This window comes from Lolium rigidum, chromosome 2, assembly GCF_022539505.1.
Source record: "Lolium rigidum isolate FL_2022 chromosome 2, APGP_CSIRO_Lrig_0.1, whole genome shotgun sequence".
NCBI lineage: Eukaryota > Viridiplantae > Streptophyta > Magnoliopsida > Poales > Poaceae > Lolium > Lolium rigidum.
In genome coordinates, this window is record NC_061509.1 from 92,826,545 (window position 1) to 92,835,748 (window position 9,204).

Genomic DNA, 9,204 nt, shown 5'->3' on the forward strand with positions numbered 1-9,204 from the left:
TGGGAGCAATGCACTTGGGGATGCTTGGTTAGGTTCACTCGGGCCGAAGACTTCGGGATGGATTTGTCGATAATGCATGGGCTCGAGACTCCGGGGTAGTTCGCTCATGATTGGTACCTTATGATATTCTTCTTGTCCTTATCGCTCTCCATCAAGGGGATGTACCTGATCACACATAAACATTGTTATTGAGTTTTATATCATCCAAGAGAATATTGAAATCACACGCGAATATGAGCCAGTTCATATCTCGGTGTAAGGATTTAGCTCGTGCTCAAGTTATAGATCCACTTAGAGGACTTGGCTGTCTTGAGAGAGCCTTGTCCATGGGACGGGCTACATCACAATTCACAAAACGCATTAGCACTTCTTGTTTTACAGAAGATGCACTATATAAGTATAAGTTTATCAACTCTCAATAAAAGTTTAGGAGCATATATAGAAAAACAAGATTTATATGCATGATTAATCGGCTTTATTCTGATTTATTATATCCTTTTGGCATGTTTGCAGTCCCGTGTTTAGTGCACAAATAGGACAAACATATATGTGCATTTATGTGACTCGTTCATAACAAGCACAAAGGTGTTATATCCTTTAATCCATTTGTTCTTGAGACATTTAGTAGTGCTTAATTAAAGTAAGAGCACTAATATGGGGGTCTTTTCTTTCCTGGTTTGTTCTTCAGACAATGCTCTGCCAAATCATAATAGATATGTTCTAGTTATATAGTATGGTCCATCCTAGTTTGCCTCTGAATTGTTGGGTTATATAGGCACAACGGAGATGATGAAGCTACTTTAGTTTAAGAGTATATACTGGTGTTTTACTCGAGTGGTGCTCTAGCCTCTAGCCTCTAGCCTCTAGCTGTTGGCTGCTGTGCTTACTGCACCGGTGGGTCGCCAGAATACGCAGAACAAAGAGTAAAACAAATTGACTGGTCACTATAAATAATCAGTAGTTCAGTACATAGTATCGATGAAATAGAACAAAACCCTGACTGGCCATCGCTAATTAATCGGTCCGTTTGGAGTCCTTAGTTCGCCGTGATAACCCTTGTCTGAAATTTGCACGTCTCGCATTGTGCTGCAGCCTGCAGACAGCAGCATCAGCAGCTACGTCGGCGGACTAGCTACTCCCCATCCGGTACCTTCCCGAAAAGAATGGAAAAGAGCATGAAGCAAAAAAAAAAATTTAAAAGTGACACTTTGTAGTTATTTGATGATTATCAGCTAATGCTTCATGAGTAGGAAGCAGATAGGCAGGTTAGCTAGTCCAATCAGCTGCTTTGGTGTCACGAGGTGCACCAGAATATGCTTACTTACAATGCTTTTTTAAGGTTTCGTGACAAGTAGGCAGGAAATTCAGAAAGAATGCATATACGTACACTAGTGAGGAGTATTAATTAGGAAATGGATGTTCTTTCGAGGCCTGTTGGATCTTCAGTGGATAAATATGCATGATCCCTCTGTCTTCTCGGATGCTTTGTACTCTTCTCTTTGATGGTGGACTTGTAGGACACCAGCCGAGGAGAGAGAGAATCAGAGAAAGCATAGAACTTTGCAGGATAGGATAAGGTTGCTCTGTAATTAACTTTTGTTCCCTTTGGAGTGTTTATGCTCGACTTTTTTTTCCAAAGAAAAGGTCTGCCCATGAATTAGCGACCGAAGCTGGAACCTTTTTGAACTTAGGCTATTCTTCATATTATTATGTGACAAACCGCTAGGTCGTTTACAGTAAGAAATACAATATCTTTTTTCTGAATACCTTATAAAAATTGGCACAAGACAACAAGGTCAAAGCATCAACAAGCAAGAAACATGATCAATAGCAGAAATGTGACAAGATATGGCATAAAACAACTATGGATGAGTCAGCTTCTTCTTCTACATCACATCATCAACACCTTCAGTAAGAAAGAGCACACCCACGAAGATGTCGCCAAGTATATATTGATGTCCAAGACAAATATTTCCATCTTAGTCGTTGGGTCCAAACAATCAAGACCCGAACATCAGTATGATGACAATGTCTTTAAGGTGATGACACAAGCTTGTTGTTATTGGTTCAAACCAGCAAAGTTCAAGCACTACGGGAACCAGACAAGCTGCCGACGGCTGCAGGCCGTCGGCACAACATCACCTGCCGTCGACCCACGCATGTGCCGACGGCTGTCGTCGGCACACCGCCGTTGGCACAATACGCCTCGGCACAGGCAAAGTTGCCGCCGGCACAGGTTGGCCGTCGGCACAGCATCCTGTGCCGACGGCAAAGCTGTCGGCATAGAAATAACGCCGTTTGGTAATTCTGGCTCGAATTTTTCCAAAAAGTAATTTTAATTTTTTTTCAAAATGTTTTATCCCATTTTTTTAATCTCTCACATGACCATTTTAACTCTAACTACACTTAATATTAGGTCAAATTCCACTCATGGTCAAACTTCCCGGTCAGTCACCCATCCTCACACTACTCCACCCATAGCACGCTTAACTTCTCGGTTCCATTTAGACTAGATTCCATGAAAGAAATGACACCTTGTTGACAATAATACCATATCAATACTATTAACCCTTACTACTTGATGTTGCACGTCATTATTTTTTGAATTCCAAACAATTACCTACATAAACTACAAGAATAAGTATATTAATCTTGAATTCAAATGGACAATAAAATGATTTTTTTTCCTTTTTATTTAATATGAAATAATTAATATCTTTAAATCTGTAAATCAAAATTTGACAAATAATATGTCTAAATCGATTAGCAAAATGAGAGGAATCCAAATGTGACATCTATATCATATTTTGAATCTAAAAATAATTTTTCCAAAAATTGATGAGCATTAGATCATGTACCAGTAGTTCAAATCTGGCAGGCCTCCTACCGATTCGGTAGGAATTTGTCTTTTTCATGAGGGATGGACAGGAAAGTTCCAGATACACCGGTTAGGAAATTTTCCATCTTAGGTGGTCTAGTATTTTTTAAAAATGTGTTGGTACCAATGTGAAATTTTAATTTGGTGGTTGCTTCACAAAACATCGCGTTTTCGGCACCTCAAAAATGGAAAATGGCTTTTCGCGCGATTAAAAGGAAAAATTTCTCCTGCAACATCGTAAGACATCTCAAGATACACATGTGTGCATAATATAGGAATTATCACAAACTATGATGCGATTCTATCCATAACATTGGTCGTTTGACCTAAATGTCACGAAACCTCGAACATGATAGCCCATTTCGTGAAGGATTTTTTGTGATGTTCGCAATTTTCCAACTTTAATATTTTTCCTTGCAACTATGACATATAATATGACATCACGCGAAGGTTTCACATTGTTTGGATCATTTTTGAATTTTTTATGCCCATTTCAAACTATATTCAAAACGGCGGGCATGAAGATCCTTTGCCCGGGGCTGAGGCTCGCTAAACTTGCACTGGATCTCTGATGAAATAGCATGTTGTGAATCTAAAAATAATTTTTACAAAAAATCTTCAGCAATATATCATGTACCTGTAGTTCAAATCTGGTCGGCCTCCTACCGATTCGGCAGAAATTTGTCTTTTTCATGAGGGGTGGACGGAAAGGTTCTAGATACACCGATTGAGAAATTTTTCATCTTAGTTGGTCTATTATTTTTGAAAAATATGTTGGTACCTATGTGAATCTTTAATTTGGTGGTTGTTTCACAAAATACCCCGTTTTCGGCACCTCAAAAATGGAAAATGGTTTTTTCGTGCGATGAAATGGAAAACTTCCAACTGCAATATCGTAAGACATCCCAATATGCACATGTGTGCACAATATGGGCATATTATCACAAACTATGCCGCGATTCTATCTATAACATTGGTCGTTTGACCTAAATGTCATGAAACCTCGAACATGATAGCTCACTTTGTGAAGGATTTTTTGTGATGTTCACAATTTTTCAGCTTTAATATTTTTACTTGCAACTATGACACATAATATGACACCACGCGAAGGTTTCACATTGTTTGGATCGTTTTCGAATTTTTTATGCCCGTTTCAAACTATATTCAAAACGGCGGGCATGAAGATCCTTTGCCCGGGGCTGAGGCTCGCCAAACTTGCACTGGATCTCAGATGAAATAGTATGTTTTGAATCTAAAAATGATTTTACAAAAAATCTTGAGCATTATATCATGTACATGTAGTTCAAATATGGTCGGCCTCCTACCGATACGGAAGGAATTTGTCTTTTTCATGAGGGGTGGACGGAAAGGTTCCAGATACACTGGTTAATAAATTGTCCATCTTATGTGGTCTAGTAATTTTGAAAAATGTGTTGGTACCAATGTGAATCTTTAACTTGGTGGTTGCATCACAAAACACCCCGTTTTCGACACCTCAAAAATGGAAAATGGTTTTTCGTGCGATGAAATGGAAAACTTTCTCCTGCAACATCGTAAGACATCCCAAAATGCACATGTGTGCACAATATGAGCACATTATCACAAACTATGCCGTGATTCTATCCATAACATTGGTTGTTCTGTGTGAAAGCCATAAAACATCGGATATGATAGCTCATTTTTGAGAAGGTTCTTTGAGATATTTTAAATATTCCAAGTTTGATATTTTACCAAGATAGAACGTATTTTTCTGAAAATTTTGATATATTATTTGTATTTTTCTGAATTATAATGATTTAGTTATGATTTTTTAAAGATTAATGTGGTAAAATGGAAAATAGCTATGCCGACGGCTTTGCGTTCGGCACAGGGCTGAAATATGTTTGCCATCGGCACATGCCTGACGCTGTTAGCTCGCCGTCAGGGCGGAGAGGCTGTGCCGACGGCCGAAACTGTGTCGACGGTTGCCGTCGACACAGACCTTCATGTGCCGACGATTTACCTATGCCAACGGCTGACCTGCTGGCCTGGCCGGAACAATTCATGTGCCGACGGTCCCGATATTTTGCCATCGGCACCTTGACTGGTTCCCGTAGTGAAGGTGACGACGCAAGTGTGGGTCAAACCAGTAAATGTCTTCAATGTCCTAGTTTTACTCTTTGAACCTTTATTTGTAAATGTACTGAACTACTAGCATTATTTCTTAAGCTTAACTATTAGTGGTTTCGTCCATGTTAGAGAGAAAAATATTGAAATCTCTACAAAAAGGCCGACATCTTTAAAGGTTTGTTTTCACGGTCACTCTCGTCACAGCATGTGTTTCCTAAAATAACCTACGTGCGACACATGACGTGATTAGGGAGCCATGTGGGAGGAGAACCGTGTGTAGTTTTAGGTTTTACGGGTGGAAGCAGATGAGTCATTTTTTCGCTTCTTTGTGAAGTCAAAAATTTAAGCTGTTTTTTCTTTTGAATGTTCGTTAGAATAACGAGTGGTTTTAACCGTTGCTTTTCTCGCATTGACATCTTCATAACTAGATCCCACATTGAATGTTTTTATAAAAAAAAATGTACTTCTTAAACTACTCCCTCTGTCCCGGTTCACAGGGCCTAATCTGAAAAAATATTTGTCCCATAACACCATCCCACTAAGGCCTGCATGTATTTAATTAGAAGTAGTACCTCCCTCTAATTACTCTCTCCTTTCTCTTCCTCTTTTTTAAGCTGATGGAAACAACCAGTGCATGCCGCACGGTGGAAAACCCAATGATTTTTCATGTGGGGAAGCGGTGCATGCAAGTCTATTAGAGCAATTCTAATAATATAGCCAACTGCTGGCTATAACAAGATGCCATGTCATTTGTAGTCACCATATAGCTAACATGTACAATAGTTGGCTATAAAAATGAAGTACTTTACTAACATATGGCCCATCTTTCACTCTCACAAAGTGTCTAGGAGCACGTGCAAGAGCTGTCTATTGCATAAGAGCCCACCTCCCTTCTCTCTCCTCTTCTCTCTCCTCCAACTAAGCAATAATATACTATTTTAATCCTTATAGCCAGCTGACTAGAGAACTTATTGTACTTGCTCTTAGCATTCCTATTAATTAGCGAGGACAACTGATTGGAGAGAGGCAAGTGTTGAGAAGATTTTTAGCGTCCAATCAAATGCTACCTTGGTCATGGTGCAAATTCATATGAGCTCTGTGAACCGGGACGGAGGGAGTAGAAGACATGTATTTGGAAGTAAATATGGGACACACTTCTAAGTACATGCACGTTGTACTTCCGAAAGTAATATGATTGGACTTGAAAGTACAAGCGCCACACTTCGAAATACATATGCATTGTACTTCAAAATTAGTACATACAGATACAAATGCGTCATACTTCCAAGTATAAATGCATTGTACTTCTGGAAATGCACTTTTAATCTAGAGTGTTTATCCTCCCTTTATCTAGAAAATAAATACAAAATGTGAAAAAAAAATGGAGAAAAGTTCTGAATGTATATCTCCATTTCTATGTGTGCACATAATGTTTCGTTGAAACCCAACATTTTTTATGCCCTTTTTTGTCTTTTTTTTCATAGGCTGCTTAAAAAGTAGATTCCTACGGAAACTTTGTGAGCATGTAGGATGCGGAGATACACAAGACACATTTTGTTTTAGAATTTTTAATATTTTAATTTGTTTCAAATGCACTTCAGATAAAAGAAGCATATGAACCCGGAAGCCAAAACTTCCCGCCCACGTGTACTTCCGGATAGTTATGATTGTAAAGTGCCTGCTCTACGCTTCAAGTACATGTGCGTTCTACTTAGAAGTAAATAGTGGCGGAGCCAGAGTCGGAGGAAGAGAGGTGCTAAGAGCATCTCCACTCGTCCCCCCGACGAGGCCCCCGGCGAGCCTTTTTTCCATCCGGACGGCGTAATTCGACCCAGTCGCGCCCCCGGTTTCTCGTTTTCGTCCGGATTTGGGCCTAAATTCATCCGGCGATCCCACGCCATCCCCGACCCCCCGGGGAGCGCTCGGGGACTCCGGACGAAACGAAAGCGCGGGAAATACCGATGAAACTTCACGCGCGTCTGGTGGCCCCAACTTGTCGGCGAGAGAAACCGATCGTCGTCCTCATCGCATCGTCTTCCGCGCGCTGCAAAGCCTGCCGCCGGTCCGCATTCGCCGGCCACGCGGCGAGTTAATGCCGTCGTCTTCCGCGCACGCATCGTCTTCCGCGCGCACTAAAGGCTGCCGCCGGTCAGCTCGCCGCGGACGCGTCGCATTCCACGCGGCATTTAATCCCCGCGCCGGCCACGCCTATATACGCCGGTCCGCTCGCCGCGAGGCGCACCCCGTGCTCCACTCTCCCTCCAATCTCCCTCTACTCTCCGGATGGCGTTCTACGACGACGACGGCGCAGCCAACAACGGCTTCCCCGCCGGTCGCTCCACGCGTGGGAGGGGCACCTCCTCCACCGAGGCGGGGTACCCCCGCCCGCCGGACACGAGGCCTCCCGGAGGCGGGCGGCGGCTAAGTGCGGCGGCGTACCAATCCCCGCCGCCGCCGCGGGGCCACGCCCTCGACATCGCCATCGAGGAGGCGAGGATGACCATGACCGACGAGGAGCGCGCCGACCCGCGCCACCACCCCGACAACTACACGCGGTGGAACTCCTACTTCCTCCGGCGGTGGGAGCGGGAGCTGGCGGCCTACGACGGCCCGCCGCCTCCGCGCAACAACGCCGCGGGCCGCCGACGGTGGTGGAGCGCGCCGGAAAGGACGCTGGCGAACGTCCTCGCGCACATCGAGGGCGGCAACTTCCCGGTACTCACGATGCCCCCTCCATCGGCATCGAGGGCATCGGCGAGCCGCCGTCGGAGAAACGTCTGGCAGCCACGGCGCATGGCTGCCAGCTCGTCGTCTTCCGGATCGGCGTCGAGGTCATCCTTGGCGCCGGTGAAGAGGGAGGAGGCGACGTCGCCTTCGACGCCGGTGCGCGTCAAGAAGGAGCCGGCGTCTCCGTCGACGACCGGAGAGGCGCAGCGGCGGCGCCCTCGTCATCCGCGACCAGCCTTCCGCGCCGCGGAGCGGCCGGAAGAAGACGAAGAAAGAGGCCGCCGCAAGCCGGCTCGCCGAGGAGGAGGCGAAGCGCGCGGAGGACGCCGCGATGGCGGAGGCGATCGCCGGGTCGCTGCATGACATGGAGGAGGAGAAGCGCGCGGACGACGCCGCACCGGATCGGGCCGGGCGCGGCCGGGAGCGCGAGGAGGCGGAGCGGCAGCGGCGGCTGCCTGGACCCGGCCGCCGCACGCCAACTCGCCGCCGCGCGCGCTCCAACCGCCAACGACGATGTCGCGCGGTACCGCCGTCTCGCGACACCTCCATCCGGCGTCGCCGTCCCCGTCGTCGACCTCGAGTCCTCCGACGACGACCGGTACAAGCCATCCCGGGCTTGGGGAGACGCCGGCCGGGCGGCGGCAGCCAGGCCGCGCGGCCGAAGGCCAACGACGACGGCTCCGACGACGACGGCGGCGACTACACGGTGTTCTACCGCCATTTCGGCATGTAGAGCGCCGTGTTTTAAAATTAGCGTTTGAATTCCCCTAGCCGAATTCGAAATATAGTCGAGCTCGGCCTCTATGTATGAACTCCGCCCGTAATATAATAAATATCATTAAATTTAGTCTATATTCACCCGTTTTTAGCCGTAGTTTGTCAAGTTTCCGTTTTTTAAATTCGCATCGTCGACTTCGCCTGGGTACGCGGCTGGGAAACTACTACTCCCCACGCCAAATCTTCCACCAATCCGGACGAAAATTTCGCCGGATTTGGGCGTGGGGAGCGCCAACGAGTGGGGATGCTCTAACTCAAGCACGCCACCTGAAAGAGTATGCAGTGGTGCAACTTTGGTACCCGTTGCTGCCCTATATGCTTTCTATTTTACATCAGAAATCTAATACTTCCTCCGTTTCTAAAAAGGCTTCTCAACTTTATCTAGATATAGAGGTATATAAATATGTTTTAGCTGTAGATACATCATTATCTAGAAAAAGTTGAGAATTTTGTTTTTGGGAACGGATGGAATACATATATTCCCTTCGGTAGTTTAGTTGGACCGGTGCTACAGCGCCGATAGCACCGGCCGCAGCTCCGCCCGTGGAAGTAAGAAAAAAGTTCCTCTCGCCGGGATGTGTTAGCACCGAAACATCGCCTTGCTGCCCGGATGTCGGCTTTTCGGTAGTTGTTCTCCAAAAGTCTTCTTTAAAAAACAATACCTGCTCAAAGTATTCATGCATCAAAATTGCTGAACTATTGGGGACTCTTTG